This window comes from Eucalyptus grandis, chromosome 9 (genome assembly GCF_016545825.1).
Source record: "Eucalyptus grandis isolate ANBG69807.140 chromosome 9, ASM1654582v1, whole genome shotgun sequence".
NCBI classification, from domain to species: domain Eukaryota; kingdom Viridiplantae; phylum Streptophyta; class Magnoliopsida; order Myrtales; family Myrtaceae; genus Eucalyptus; species Eucalyptus grandis.
The window spans coordinates 30,832,340-30,847,094 of NC_052620.1; positions in this window are offsets into that span (position 1 = coordinate 30,832,340).

Here is a 14,755-nt window from a genome sequence, read left to right on the forward strand (position 1 = left end):
GCTTTGCTTTTCTTTTGCAGAAGCGTGAACAGCGTGAAGAGGAAGAAGAAGACCAGCGCACGGGCCGGGCTGGAGGGTAAGCAGATGGGCCGGCCCGCGCGAGGAAAAAGGAAGAGGAAAAAGGGGTAGGCCGGGTCCACCTGAGAAAAGAAAAGAAAAGAAATAGGGGCGGGTCCACCCGGCCCGACTCCGCCTCTTCTTCTTCTTCTTTATTCTTTTTAACAACTAATCTTTTAATACTTTTAAATTTTTTTTTCTTACTAATATTTTAATTTTTTTCATTGATTTTTCTTCTTTTTATAAATTTTTAATTTAACAAATTTTAATTAATGCTATCAATCTTAATGCAAAGGCTTCTAAAATCTATATGTTATACAATTTAATTGAATTTTTTTTCTTTTTAGGGGTTGAAATCAATCCCTAATTTTGGTGCAACCAAATCTTAAATAAATAGCCAAAATCTAGCAGTCAACATATTGCTACTTTGGGGACCAAACTTTAAAAATTTGTCATCTAAGCTCAGAGTTCATTTGTTTCTTTTCTTTTGGTTCTTTGTTAGTAAAAGAAGTTCTTAATCCTGAAAATCCTACATTCTACTTCTTGAAGAAGGCAATTATGCTAGTGAATAAATCCTCTAACGGACATTTAGGTGTCACGCCCCGAACCTCGAGCGCGCCAACATCCCACCATGGTTATGCAAATGCGACATTCTCAGGTAGTGTCGCCGACCCCATTGGTTTATTAATGCGCAGTTTTAACGTATTATAAAACCCCCGACAATAAAATACGTGACGTAAAAGTTATAAAGCAAACCACAACATAACACTTTCATAATTCAACAATGTAATTACAAACAGAGGTCTACAGCCAAAAGTCTATAAAAGATCGGCTCTTAAAAATGAACTGTCCTACGACCTACAAGTCGAACACGCTCTCCAATCCTTATAACTTCATCTCTGCAACTCCTCAAGGCCAACCAAAGCTATCCGCGCTCCGTCCACCGAGGACTCAAATTTTAATCCCACAACCGGATGAGACGATGTCTCGGCAAGTTCAACCCCTAAACCCCTATTAGAAAGAAAATACGCCACGGGTGGTCTAGCCACATCACACAAAAGACTTACCTCGCCTCAGCCTTCATCTGCAAGTTAGCACAATTTATATATAATTCAACCATGTACAATTATGATAACCAAACAACCATGGCACAATCACATTATCAAAACAATTAAACCCCTTGGATCGCCTCTCGCCGATCAATCGACTCACCAATTACATGTCATTCTAGCAAATCAATCATTGCTTCTCACTCACGCCCCACTCGGCAAAATTAGAATCGGTGGCATCACGGCCAACTTGGCACGACCTTTAAAAAGGTGATAGATTACGGCCCGATTGGGCACGACCTCTAATAGGTGGCATATCACGGCCCCACTGGGCGCGACCTCTAATAGGTGGCATATCACGGCCCCACTGGGCGCGACCTTTATCAGGTGGCATATCACGGCCATTCGCCCATTCATTTCCACACTTTATGATTTTATAAAAAGTCCCTATATATCGCAATCACACTCAATTTGCCACAATCAATCATCAATATCAAATTCTAAAATGCACAACATCGGCACGAAATTATGAGAGTTTTGGATCTCGACAAAATTTTCGGAATTTATTAAATAATTAAATTTATTCCGAAAATGATTAAATAATAATATTCATATTTTTCACAATCCACTCTCAATTTATAATATCCAATCATCAATTTCAAAATACAACTACACAAAGAAATGATCGGCACGAAATTCTCGGCTAAGAACTGGGATCAAAAATAATTTTTCCGTTTTTTTTAATAATAATATTTTAATAATTTCGGAATTAATATAATATTATAAATTTCCAGAATTTCGAAGCAATTAAATAATTCAAAATTAAAATCCTATTATGTTACATCAAGGCTTTATATTAAAAATAAACATATTTAACTTTAAACTAAACACACTCTAACTTAATTAAACATCATAATCTAATTATCAACCAAATAAACTAAAGCTTACTTAACTTAGGCTAAGCACACTTAGGGCATCATTAACCATCTAATCAAAGTTTAGTGAGTTAAACTCACCGGATTAGCGAGCCGAGCGGACCAAAACGACGAGGACGACACGAGGATTGACTTTCCTCAAGGCGGGCCGAGCATCCGGGCTCGGGAAGGCGGCCAAAACGGGCCAAGAAGGGGCTGACAAACCCATTTTCTGCAGCTGCTGTCCATTGCGGTTTGAGGCCGAGGAAGGGTAGATCCAGCGCTGGTTCGGGCGGAGGAACGGCGGAGGAGCTGAACCGGACTTAGGCGAGGCTTCACGGTGGCCGGAGGTGGGCTGGACGGCTCCGGCGGAGCTCCACCAGATCTGAAATGGCTGCTGGAACTGGGCTGAAGCAGGGACGACGGCAGCAAGAGGCGGAGACGTGCGAGCGGTGCGGGGCAGACGTGCGGCAGCGGCAACGGTGACGGCGACGATGGCGTGCGGGCAGCGACGGCGACGAGCGGCCGAGCAAGTGGCGAAGGGGCGTGCGGCGTGCGGCTGGCGCGGCGAGGCGGTGTCGAGCGGGACGGCGAGGCGAGGCGCGCGCGCGGGCGCGGGGCGTCGCGCGAGGCGACGACGGCACCGGCGGCGACGAGCAACGGAGGGGCGGCGTCGAGGCTGGCGAGCTGCTGGTCCGGCCGAATTCCTCTCTCTCTCTCCTCCCTATTCCCAAGAAGCCAAAGGTTGAAGATGACGTTGATAGGTGAGAGGGAAAACCCCACTTTATGAAGGCCACGGGCTCTTGCCACTTGTCAACACCCCATTTGCTAGCTTCAATCAGCATGACATCACCCGCATGATGTCATCTTCCACTATCTCCTCTCTCACAACATTTTTCAATTCGTGCGCAATTTCATTTTCCTGGGGCTTAAAATCTTGTACTTTAAATTCCTCAATTCCAATCAATTCTCTTCCAATTGAGTCCAATTAAAATCCATAAAATTAATCCATGATCCTCATAAGATATGTGACACCCTGACTTCTAATTTCTAAATTCGATCTCAATTCCACTAATTTCACTTTGGCACGATACTAGACGGACCCAACCTACCGGGTAGCTTTTAGAAATTTTCCCGCATTTGACCCGTGGTTGATCATCTCAAGCCACAATGTATATCTTTGAAACATTGGCGACTTTCTATTGTCGAGGTAATCTCAAGGTTTTAAATACGAACACAAGTGGCACCCAATCGATAAAAAAGTCGGTCCGGTCCGATCGACAATGATTGTACGATCCGGGTGGAATCACCCACACCGATCACATGCCTCCGTCGATTCGTCCTATCTCTAATCTCTAATCGATTTTTAATTGTAATGTAATGACCCTTGCAGATTAGCTTGGTCGAAAGGTCGCTCATCAAATTCTCGAGTCGATGCATTAGAAACTCTTAACTGACTTCACCCGCTAGACTAGTTTTCACATGAGTGGCCGACTCAAGGAAATGAACTATGTGCGTGCCAACGAAATGCCCGTCTCAATTTATTGAAAATAAAATTGGAAAATCGGGATGTCACATTAGAAGTCATGTAGGAAGCATGATATATCAAAATTATTATCTTATCGTTAACGCATGTATTTTTTATTTCAAAGATCAAAGCGAACTAGTAAAAATTCTTCATTCTTGTATTTTTTTATTAAAACAACTTATAACTCTTTCCACTGTCTTTCCAACTTAGGGTTGCAACTTCTTATTTTTACTCTTGTTTTCCTTTCATTTAAAGTAACTTACCCACGAATTCTAGTACAGACATTTGTTTTCTAGTAGTACTTTGGATCTTGATCATCGTAATGTTATTTTCATTTTTTGATCCGAAGCATTTGTTAGGATGTATGTTATCTAAATTCAAAATGACAACATTAGGCAACACCTTTTTACCCTCCAAATTTATTCCTTGTTCTTCCTAGCATTGTGAGGAATTTGGAAATGCCTAAATGGTAAACATAAAGCAACAAAAGTGTCCCGGCTAAGTGTAGTGGTCTTGAGGTTTCTTATGCATAAGGAGCCGTGTGTAACCAAGAAGACTGGACCAAGTTTCCTAGGGTTTCTGGAACATCTTAGAGATGGGCGATATGGTAAATGTGTCGAATTCTAGAGCATTCTCGACATAAATATGGGCAGTTGGTGAATAGGGTGATGCAATCTCCACCATTAGATCTATAGTGAATCAACGGTTGTAATTAGGAAATTTCTCATATAAATAAGAGAGCTATCGCCTCATTTGTATCCATCCAAATATTTGAGTAATAGAAAGCATTATCTCTCAATGTGCCTCACTCTCTAGAAGAATACTCTCACCAATCCTATTTTCAAACCATCCATATCTACGATTAATCCTAGCTTGTCAAAACATGCTTCATATAACCCCACCACAAGTTGTGCTTTAGCATCTTCCTGAATGCAATGGCTGGATTATCTCACCAAGTCTTTGATAGTCTAGATGGTTTCTCAATTTAGCCAAGTTGTTTCTGATTAAGGACTTAGCGGGCTCAAGGAGAAGCTTTGCATTGTGCATGTGCGCAATTGCATAACTAAATATCGAGTTCTCCCAATTTAGGTTGGAAAGCATGAACTTCTCACAATCATTCTTCAACTGCATGATCCCATATTTCTCGGCTAACTTCAATATCTTCGAAGCCAGCTGGTAATCAAGGGATACTCAGCTGAGTTAAGGTAGTGGACAAAAGCTTTGAGGAGTCCCTTAATCCCTTATATGAATCTCGCCACTTCGGTTCTCTTGCATTGGATGCTCTAACATTGCTCTCAAATTTGGGGACCGACCACCCTGATTTTAAATAGAGAACGGAAGAGAAATTTCAGGAAACTACAGTGGCAGAATAAACAATCACAGAAATTGATAATGCCAATGTACTCGAAAACTATTCAATCCGCCTAAACTTGTCATAGAACTTGTTTGTGTGAGGAATAACTACTAAGCCATAGGTACCACTGTATTTAGAATCGGACAACGGGATTTCATAACACAATCCCTTTCAGACCATCCTTATCTACCAAAACAACTTGGAGCACGAAAGAAAATTTGAATCCAACCACAAATACAATACAAACCTTAATTGCTGTGAACTAAACTTGATCGTCGGTTTCTCAAATTAAATCGAGCAAAATCAAAGAAAAATCCAAAATTTTAAATCAAAGCAAAATGCTAATGTGATGCTGACCAGAATGAGTCTGTGGGCTGGGATCCATGTCGGCGAAGTCCCCTTAGAACCATCCTCAACGATCAAGTGGACATCGGCAGGGAGATGAACTTGGTCAGTCGAAGAGTGCTCAGAAATGTAGTTCTTGCAGTGCAAGAAATCTTAATGATTTGATAAGAGATGTTTCCAAGGCCAGATCATTGAATGCATAGCTTATGGCGATTCAATATTTTGGGGCTTTACCGTACTAGGCACAAATTGCAAATCGGAATCTGGGCATTTGCCAACATAAATTGGACCGATGTTAGAATTGTCACAATGGATTCACAATAATGTTTTTTGTAGTTAAAATTAAGACCCAAATCTTAAGAAAATCATACCCAAATTTAGATTAAATTTTTCCTTACAACATTTAATCAACACGATTTTTGCATCCACGGAAAGCCTATCAATTGAACTTTTCAAAATATGATCCAATTGGACACTTTAGACACTTTTTTTTTTGTGTGTGTCACTTTTTGTTACTTTTTAGCATTTTAAGCTCCATTTTATAGGATGTTGTTCGCTACATGTTGGGCTCAATTTTTTTTTTCCGTTTGTTCTTTTCTACTTATTGTTAGAATATTTAAATAATAAATTACGCACTCATCTAATAGCTTAACTTTTTAGAAGAGTTAGCAGTAATCTCACAAAAACTCTCATGGTATTATAGCCAAGCTTAAACTTTTCTCAAATAGCTAGTAATATTTTCTTTAACGTGGTTTATCTATATCTAAAGTTAGTTCTGTCTTCTTTCTTATTTCGTTGCCAAATGTAACCGGTGGCAAGATGCTGATTTGGTAGATAGGCTGCGATAAGTTTTTGTATGACTATGATTCACGTGTTACACGACAGATGTCCTTTGAGTTTGGTTTTAGTTTGAACCACTAATGCAACTCATCCTAATTAAAAAAACCTTCCACATACTCATCTTAATTTAAAAACCTTCCACATCCACGTAATATACATGCGGTTTAGGAAGTTCATTCAACTATACGTTATTGAGGAAGTTGGTTTATTATAGTACCTGTTCTCATAAATTGTGAAATATTAATGGGGTGTTAATGGATCAAGCAGTCCCTTATTCATCTACCCATTTTAACAAGATGTTATTGCTATTGCAATTGGACCGGACACAATTGCTCCAAAAAGTCACCAAGTGCATGCATGGTGGGACACCACGCAAGCCGTTTGGTTTTGTTAGGAGTGCTATAACAAGTTCAGCAAGTCCGTGTAAGGGCTCAAGCAAGAGGTGGAAGACTTGGAGGTCAACAATCGTTTCTGATTTTGCTCTAATTTGAACTTTTTTTCTTTGCTTTCGTTGTGATCTCCGTTTGGGTATGACTTGGCTTCACCGAAATAGGCACAAATTGCAAACCACAATCTAGGAATATGCCAAAATAAATTGGACGCTAGAAGTGTCGCAATGGATCACAGTAACATTTTTTTTTTTAAAATTAAGAACCAAAACTTAAAAAAAGTCATACCCAAATTTATATTGTTTTGCATAATTTTTCCTTGCAACATTCAATCAATGCGATTTTTGATCTACGAAAAGCTTATCATTCGAACTTTTAAAAATATGATTCAAATGGAGAAAATTTAATTTCTCACACTGCGAGAATTTCTGAGTTCTCTTCTACTTTGAATTTACAGGACGTGCGGACCTCTCAAGTGCCTTAACTTTGCCCAAAGGGACACTTAAGTGCCATAACTTACGAAAGGTACACTTAAGTGCCAAAATCGGAGTAAAAGAGATCACTTGAGTGCCAATCCGGCCAAAAATCCGGCCAAAACGCCAACGTGGCGTTTTCCGGCGAAGCGCGGCAAAACGGCGCCGTTTTGCACGTTGACGTGGCCAAAACGGCGTCGTTTCGACCGACGTGGAACAAAATAAATAAATAAATAATTTAATTTAATTTAAAATTAAATTTAGTTAAAATATTTTAAAAAATAATATTTAAAAATTTAAAAAACTTTAAAAAAAATTATAAAAAAGAAAAAAAAAAAAAGGAACAGGGAGGAGGCGGCGAGGATCGCCCTCGCCCGCCTCCCGCCGCCGCCCGCCGCCGGAAGAGCCGGCGACGACGGGGGAGGGTCGGCCGGGTCGCCGGGCCACGGCCGGGGCCGCGACCCCCGCCGACCGGCGGCGAGGGCTCGCGAGCCCGCCGCTGGATCTGGGCGAGGGCCGCGAGCCCTCGCCGCCGGATCGGGCGAGGGCTCGCGGCCCTCACCGCTGATCTCGGGCGAGGCTCGCGGCCCTCACCGCTGGATCCGGGCGAGGCTCGCGGCCCTCGCCGGTCGACCGGCGGCGAGGGCTCGCGAGCCCGCCGCCGACGGCGGCGAGGGCTCGCGAGCCCTCGCCGGTCGACCGGGCGGCGAGGGCTCGCGAGCCCGCCGGATCTCGGGCGAGGGCCGCGAGCCCTCGTCGGATCCGGGCGGGCTCGCGGCCCTCACCGGCCGACCGGCGGCGAGGGCTCGCGAGCCCTCGCCGGCCGACCGCGGCGAGGGCTCGCGAGCCCTCGCCGGGATCCGGCGAGGGCTGCGACCCTCGCCCTCGCCGCCGGGGCCGGGGTCGCCGCCCGGCCAGGCCCGGCGACCCCGGCCGACCCTCCCCCCGCCGTCGCCGGCCCTTCCCGGCGGCGGCGGGGCGGCGGCGGCGGCGGGCCGAGGGCCGATCCTCGGCCCGCCTCCCCCATTCCCTTTTTATTTTTTTTTTTTTTTTAATTTTTTAAAAATATTTTTAAAGGTTTTTAAAGTTTTTTAAAATATTTTAAATAAATTTAATTTTAAAATTATTATTTTTAAATATTTTAACTAAATTTAATTTTAAAATTAATTTAATTAATTTTTTAATTTTCTTTTTGCCACGTCGGCCCAAAACGACGTCGTTTGGCCACGTCAGCGTGCAAAACGGCATCGTTTTGGGCGCGCTCACCGGAAATACGCCACGTTGGCGTTTTGGCCGGACTTTGGCCGGAGTGGCACTCAAGTGATCCGTTTTTTTTTTTCGAATTTGGCACTTAAGTGTACCTTTCGTAAGTTATGGCACTTAAGTGTCCCTTTGGCCAAAGTTATGGCACTTGAAGCGTTCTTTTGCCGAATTTACAGGCTAGCTGGTCTGAAGTTTTTAAAGTGATGCTCGGGAGTGAGATGCAAGAAAGCAAAGTGTGGTCAACATCAGCGATATGTCGCTTGATGTCCTTCAAGCATTTGTGAAATATCTATACACCGCAGAGTGTGCTTGGATGAGCAGAAGGTTTGGGAGCCAGCTTCTGGCTTTGGTTGACAAATACCAAGTGATGCCACTAAAAGGCTATTGTGAAAATTTTGTGATGTCAAAATTAAATTGGGAGAACTCGATTGGGAGCTATGCCTTTGCACATCAACACAATGCAAAGGTTCTCCTTCAAGCGGCCTTGTCAATAATTGTGGAGAACATGAATGACTATCGAGGACATCCTAAATATTTAGAAATCATTGAAGGGCAACCGAAACTTGCGGTGGAGATATTTGAAGCTTACTTTGGGGATGCCTATAGCTACCCAGGATACTTCTAACCAAGCATGTTTTGAGAGCCTGGAAATGCCTGCAGCGCCCAAGGATACTTCTAACCATGAATGAGTTTTAGATTTGTTTCTTTAGATACAATTACCTTTTCGGCACAGTTATGTTGTCTCCGTGAAGTGTTTTCAACTTCAACAACGAACTTTTATTCTAGTGTAAGTACGATGTCATTACAGCTGCTTGATCTTACAAAATGGATCTGGACAGATATAACCATGGTTTTTACAGGTTGTCAAATGCTTGTGTTTTTTTCTCTTTCTGAAAAACAAACTATCTATGCTATATTTTTTGTCATTGCATTCATCTGAACTATGATTTAGGTGAAATTTGAGCCTTGCACAGGAAATTTTGGACAAACCAAATTCTTGCGGACAAGAGAGATTATAATTCAGTTCAGGGTTTTATTTATAAGTGGGATTATCAAACTTTGTTTTTTTTTCTCATCCAAGATACATTGCATTCCAATTTTCTTGTATCCCTAAATTTAGACTTCGCTTTCAATTGGTTCACCCGACCTTGGATATTCCGGCCAATGAGCCCCAAAAATTTATTTGGTCATTGGACTTTCATTCAAATAACGTGCAAAACAACCTCCGAAAATGTGAAGACATGGAGTCATTTCATTCGTTTAGAACCTATCCATTAAAATGTTTTGCGCAATTAAGAGTGCACATGTCAACGTTTCTACTCCGGGAACAATTTCTGAGTAAAATATGATGTTTGGTAACTATAAAAAATTTCTATTCTTGAAATAGAAAAATAATAGAAATGCGTTTGGTAAAAAATTATAAATTTGTGTATTTATTTGTTTTTTCTTCTTACTCACGGACTGCCGATCGCCGCCCATTGCCGTACGACCACCCCATGACCGCCGCACGACCGTCGCACGACCACCACACGATCGCCACATGACCGTCGCACGACGCAGTCAGCGGCAACGGTCGGTAGTCGTGCTACAGCAAGCGATGGTCATGCAGTGGTTAGTGATGGCAGGCTGCAGGCGAACAATGGCGGTAATCACCCGGTGGGCTATGGGCGGCGGCGACCATCGCCAGCGGTCATCGACGATCGGCTCACGACGGTGGCCACGGGCAACCGAAGTGGCCGACAATTGGCAAGCGGCCAGCAATGGCGCAACAAGAAAGAAGAACAAAAGAAAAATAGAGCAAAAAAAAAAAAAAAAACTCATTTCTAGAAATTGTTCTCAGAAACAATAAGCTACTTTTTTTTTGTTTATGATCCACCAGGGAAGCCCCATACGCAGCGAAGTAAACCCTAGGGAGGCACGTAAGTCACCACCACTCCTTGTGCCCCAGGTAAGTCACCCTTCTGACGTCTGGGAATCGAACTCCTCCCCTTGCGTTAGGGGGAGAAGCTCACCATCAGCAGCGCCACTCAGGCAAGTGGTTAAACAACTTTTTTTTTCTTGTTTCCATTCTAAATCTATTCCTAGCAATTTTTCTATTCCGAGAAATAGAAAAATAAGTTGGCATTACCAAACAGATTTCTGTTTTTCTTTTTTTTTTTTTATTCCGGGAAACAAAAGAACAAAAATCGGGAGAAATAGAAACGTTGCCATGCAGGCCTTAACTGCTTGGAGTTTCCTAGAAAATTAACGCCCTCTTCCATGCATCTTTTAAAATTTCTTGACTATGTGGTGCGAAAGACCAATTGTTTGACTAAATAATTTTACTTGCTCCCGATCATCCCCATCGTATAGAATTTGGCAATCCACCTATCGTATAGAATTTGGCAATCCATCTTTGTAATTTTCAACGGGAACGTGACATGCAAATTTAATAGAATCCGCGCACGCATGCTTAGTTCACGTTTTTAATGTTGCATTATGTTAAGATCATCTGTCGAATACCACAAAGGAAACATCGGCCGTTTCGGACGTGCGGACCCCTGAGTGCCATAACTTTGGCCAAAGGACACTTAAGTCTTAACTTACGAAAAGCATACACTTAAGTGCCACATTTTTAAGAAAAGTGGGACACCTAAGTGCCATCTCCGGCGAAGTTGGCCGGAAATCATACGTGGCATTAAAATATTAATATTTCTCGATGTGTCTCACGGGAGAAATGAGTCACTCGAATCGCCAAAACGACGTCGTTTTGATATCATTCGAATTTTATAATAATATAAAAATTATTTAAATTAAATTTAAATAAATTTATTTAAAAATAAATTTATTTAAAACATTTTTAAAAAATTTAGAAACTTTAAACATTAAAAAAAAAAAGAATTACAAAATTACAAAAATTTACAAATTTACAAAAAAATTAAAAAATTTAAAAAATTACAAAAATATTTAGAAAGTTAAAAAAAAAATTACAAAAATTACAAAAATTTATAAAATTTACATAAAATTTAAAAAATTTAGAAAAAATAATTAAAATTTTAAAAATTTTAAAATTTGCAAAATTTTTAGAAAGTTAAAAAAAATTTACAAAATTTATAAAAAAATTTACAAAAAATTCAAAAAATTTACAAACAATTTTAGAAAGTTACAAAAATTTAAAAAACTTACGAAATTTACAAAAATTTAAAAAATTTACAAAAAATTTCAGCCCTCAACCGGCACCCTTTTCTTCTTTTTTTTTAAAATTAATTTTTTGTAACTTTTTTAATTTTGCAAATGTTTTTAATTTTTAAAATTTTATTTTTAAAATTTTTAAATAATTTTATTTTTAAATTAAAATTAATTAATTTTCTAAAATTTTTAAAATTTTTTAAATTTTCTAAAATTTTTTGAATTTTTTTATTTTTTTAAATTTTAATTTCTTTTTAATTTCTTTTTAATTTTTAAATATTTATCAATTTTTATAGAATTTTATAAATTTTTATAGAATTTTATAAAATTTAATAGAATTTTATAAAATTTTATAAAATTTTTACAAAATTTTCTAAAATTTTTTTAAATTTTTAATTTTTAATTTTTTAAATTTTTTTAATATTTTTAGTTTTTTGAAATTTTTAAAATTTTTAAAAATTTAAAAATTTAAAAATTTTAAAATTTTTAAAAATTTAAAAATTTAAAAATTTTTAATATTTTATAAATATTTAAATAAATTTAGTTTTAAATTAATTTTTTATTAAATTTTTACCACATCAAAGATTAAACGACGCCGTTTCGCACTTGCTTTAAAAAATTGACACGTCAGCATTTTGGCCGGATTTTGGCACGATTGGCACTCAAGTGATCCATTTTACTCCGATTTTGAAAGGCTTAAGTGTCACCTTTCGTAAGTTATAAAGACTTAAGTGTCCTTTGCAAAGTTAAAGCTGCACTCAAAGTGTTCTTTTGCCGCCCGTTTTCATGTGCTAAAATGTTTGACTTTCAATAGTTAATGTGGTTATAGCAATACGTTCAACTTTTTATGTGCATTCTCTAAACTTAAAATTGTCGGATTTAAAATTCGATGATTAAATTATCGGTGCTTGTATTTCAGTTTTAAAATTCGATGATTAAATTATCGTGCTTGTTTTTCAGTTTTAAAATTCGATGATTAAATTATCAGTGCTTGTTTTTCAGTTTTATTAAGCAAGGCCTAAGTGAAGTAGAAATTCTTATAGGATATTTAAAGAAGTTAATAATTCAATTCATGGATCCTACTTGTGCGACATTAGGTAGGTTTGGTTTGATGACCCAATTAAGGCTGAAAATTTCCAAGTTCAGCACTTTAATGAGATTAGGTTTGTTCGATTATGATAATTAACATCAATTGAAAAGAGTCAATTAACTCAAAAACCACTTGCTGGGATAAGCAAGCAAGGGGTTACTTATGGCTTGTTTGATAAAACTGAATAACGAGATTTTAAAATATAAGTACGGAATATTGAAAAAGTTTCTTTCTTATCAATAGTGCACTAGAAGTTCTAAACTTTATACACATAATGCAATAAGTGCTAAACCTTTTAATCGGTTTAATTAAGTCATAAACATATTTTCAAAAATATAATCAAGTCCTTTTGATAAAGAATACTTAAAATGGCATAATTATAACTTAAAAGTTGCCTATGTGGCACCCTTAAATTGCCCTTCTAAACATGAATTTTGGGATTTAATTACACTTTTAGTAAATATTTAGGGTTCAACTAACCACTAAAACTGTTAGATTCAATTGAACCTTTTAGTAAAAATTTAAGACTTGATTGAATCAATCGAAAGGATAAGAGTCTGCTTGCGTTTGGTACATAAGATTTAAGACTTGTGATGCAATCTTCTCTATAGAGTTTGAACAATATGAAATGTTGGGCTTAAGACAAAGATTTGTTAATTTTGTCAATCCACAAATGAAAACACGATACCTCATTATCATCATCGCCCAAACGTAGTAGGCATTCTTTCCCACATGGAGATAGCTACTAGATTTAGGCTATACCAAACGTGATGGGGTGAACTAATCGAAGCCTATAAACTATGTGAAAGTTTTCAATCTTTAGTGAGATTTAATGTATATCCGACGGTTCCTTCGCACGCAATTAACATCGCCTATTAGTTTAACTATACTCAATACATTCTCCAAGTATCGGCCATGGTCAAAAACTATTGTTTGAGGATGTTGTAATCACAGATTAGCTGAAATCTTAACAATGTTAACATCCCCGGCACAAATTGGCTGAGAGCGACGTGTGTGTGAATCTCGACTTGCCACATCTCCAATACGCTCGGCGTACATAGAAAGCAAAGAATACTCCAGAGATTTCCCATAATTCCTCTGCAACATTTGTACATTATTAAGTCTCAAGACTTTCCATCCCTCGCTGTATGATTTGATTCCGACTTTGTCCTAATTAACGTATTCATTGATATTTCATTTAATGACGAACCCAAGAGACAAGTCAGGGAGACAAATAAGACCAATCGAAACAACCAGAAGGAGCATGACAATGGATATTGGTTTGCGTAACATTTCTCGGCGTCGAAAGTGTGGCTACGAAAGACGAGTCTTCTTTTCAAGAATTATCTGGGAAGATAAATGACACAATTAAGACAAGTCATTGAGATGGTTGTGGTCCGTCACAACTCAATCCAGGATCTCAACGATGAGTTCTTGACCTTCAAGTCCCCGATCTATCACTTGAGCTCTTACGCAGCCTTACTGAACTTCTCGTCACACTCCATGCAAAACCAGGCATCACACTTGACGTGCTACATTGCAAGACCTATGTCAAAATGAGTCTTAGACCCATATATTACCCATTTAAAATCATAAATTGATCATATATTGATCACTTACTTTTAGAAGAGACTAATCAAATTGAAAACATGAGTCTTAAATAGGTTGGATTTAAAACTCATTTCCAACCCAAGCCTCACAATCTTTTTCTTCCCTCTCTAACTTTGTAAAAATCAAAATTATAATTATTTTTTATATTTCTTTTTTCTTTCCTTTTTTTTTTTTTTTCCATTCTTCTTCCTCCTTCCTTGCCCGTGGCTGCCATGATGATGGCTAGCGACAGCCAAGCGAGGTTCAAGCCTCGTCAATCTAGTGAGACTCGAGCTCACCGGTGTCAAGCAAGCTCAACGAGTTCGAGGCTCACCTTTGGTTGGGCACCCGGAGAGAAGAAGAAAAAAAAAGAGAAAAAGAAAATTATATTTTTAAAAGTAAAAATAAAAATAATTAAAATTTTGATTTTTAAAAATTCATAAAATTATCCATTAAATTTGTAAAGCATAAAAGTATTTTAGCAATACCATTTTAAAAAAATCATAAGAAATAAATTTTCTTAAGTTTAGTTAAATGAGTCGGATCGTGTTTAGTAAAAAAATTTGGACTATAAATGAGTTGTAAACAAGTTAAATGGGTTGACTTGAGTCGATCATTTATGATCCAATCCAAACTCATCCCGACCTGACTCCCTCTTTTGACAGATTTACCTACACTGCACAAACTCACTCTAT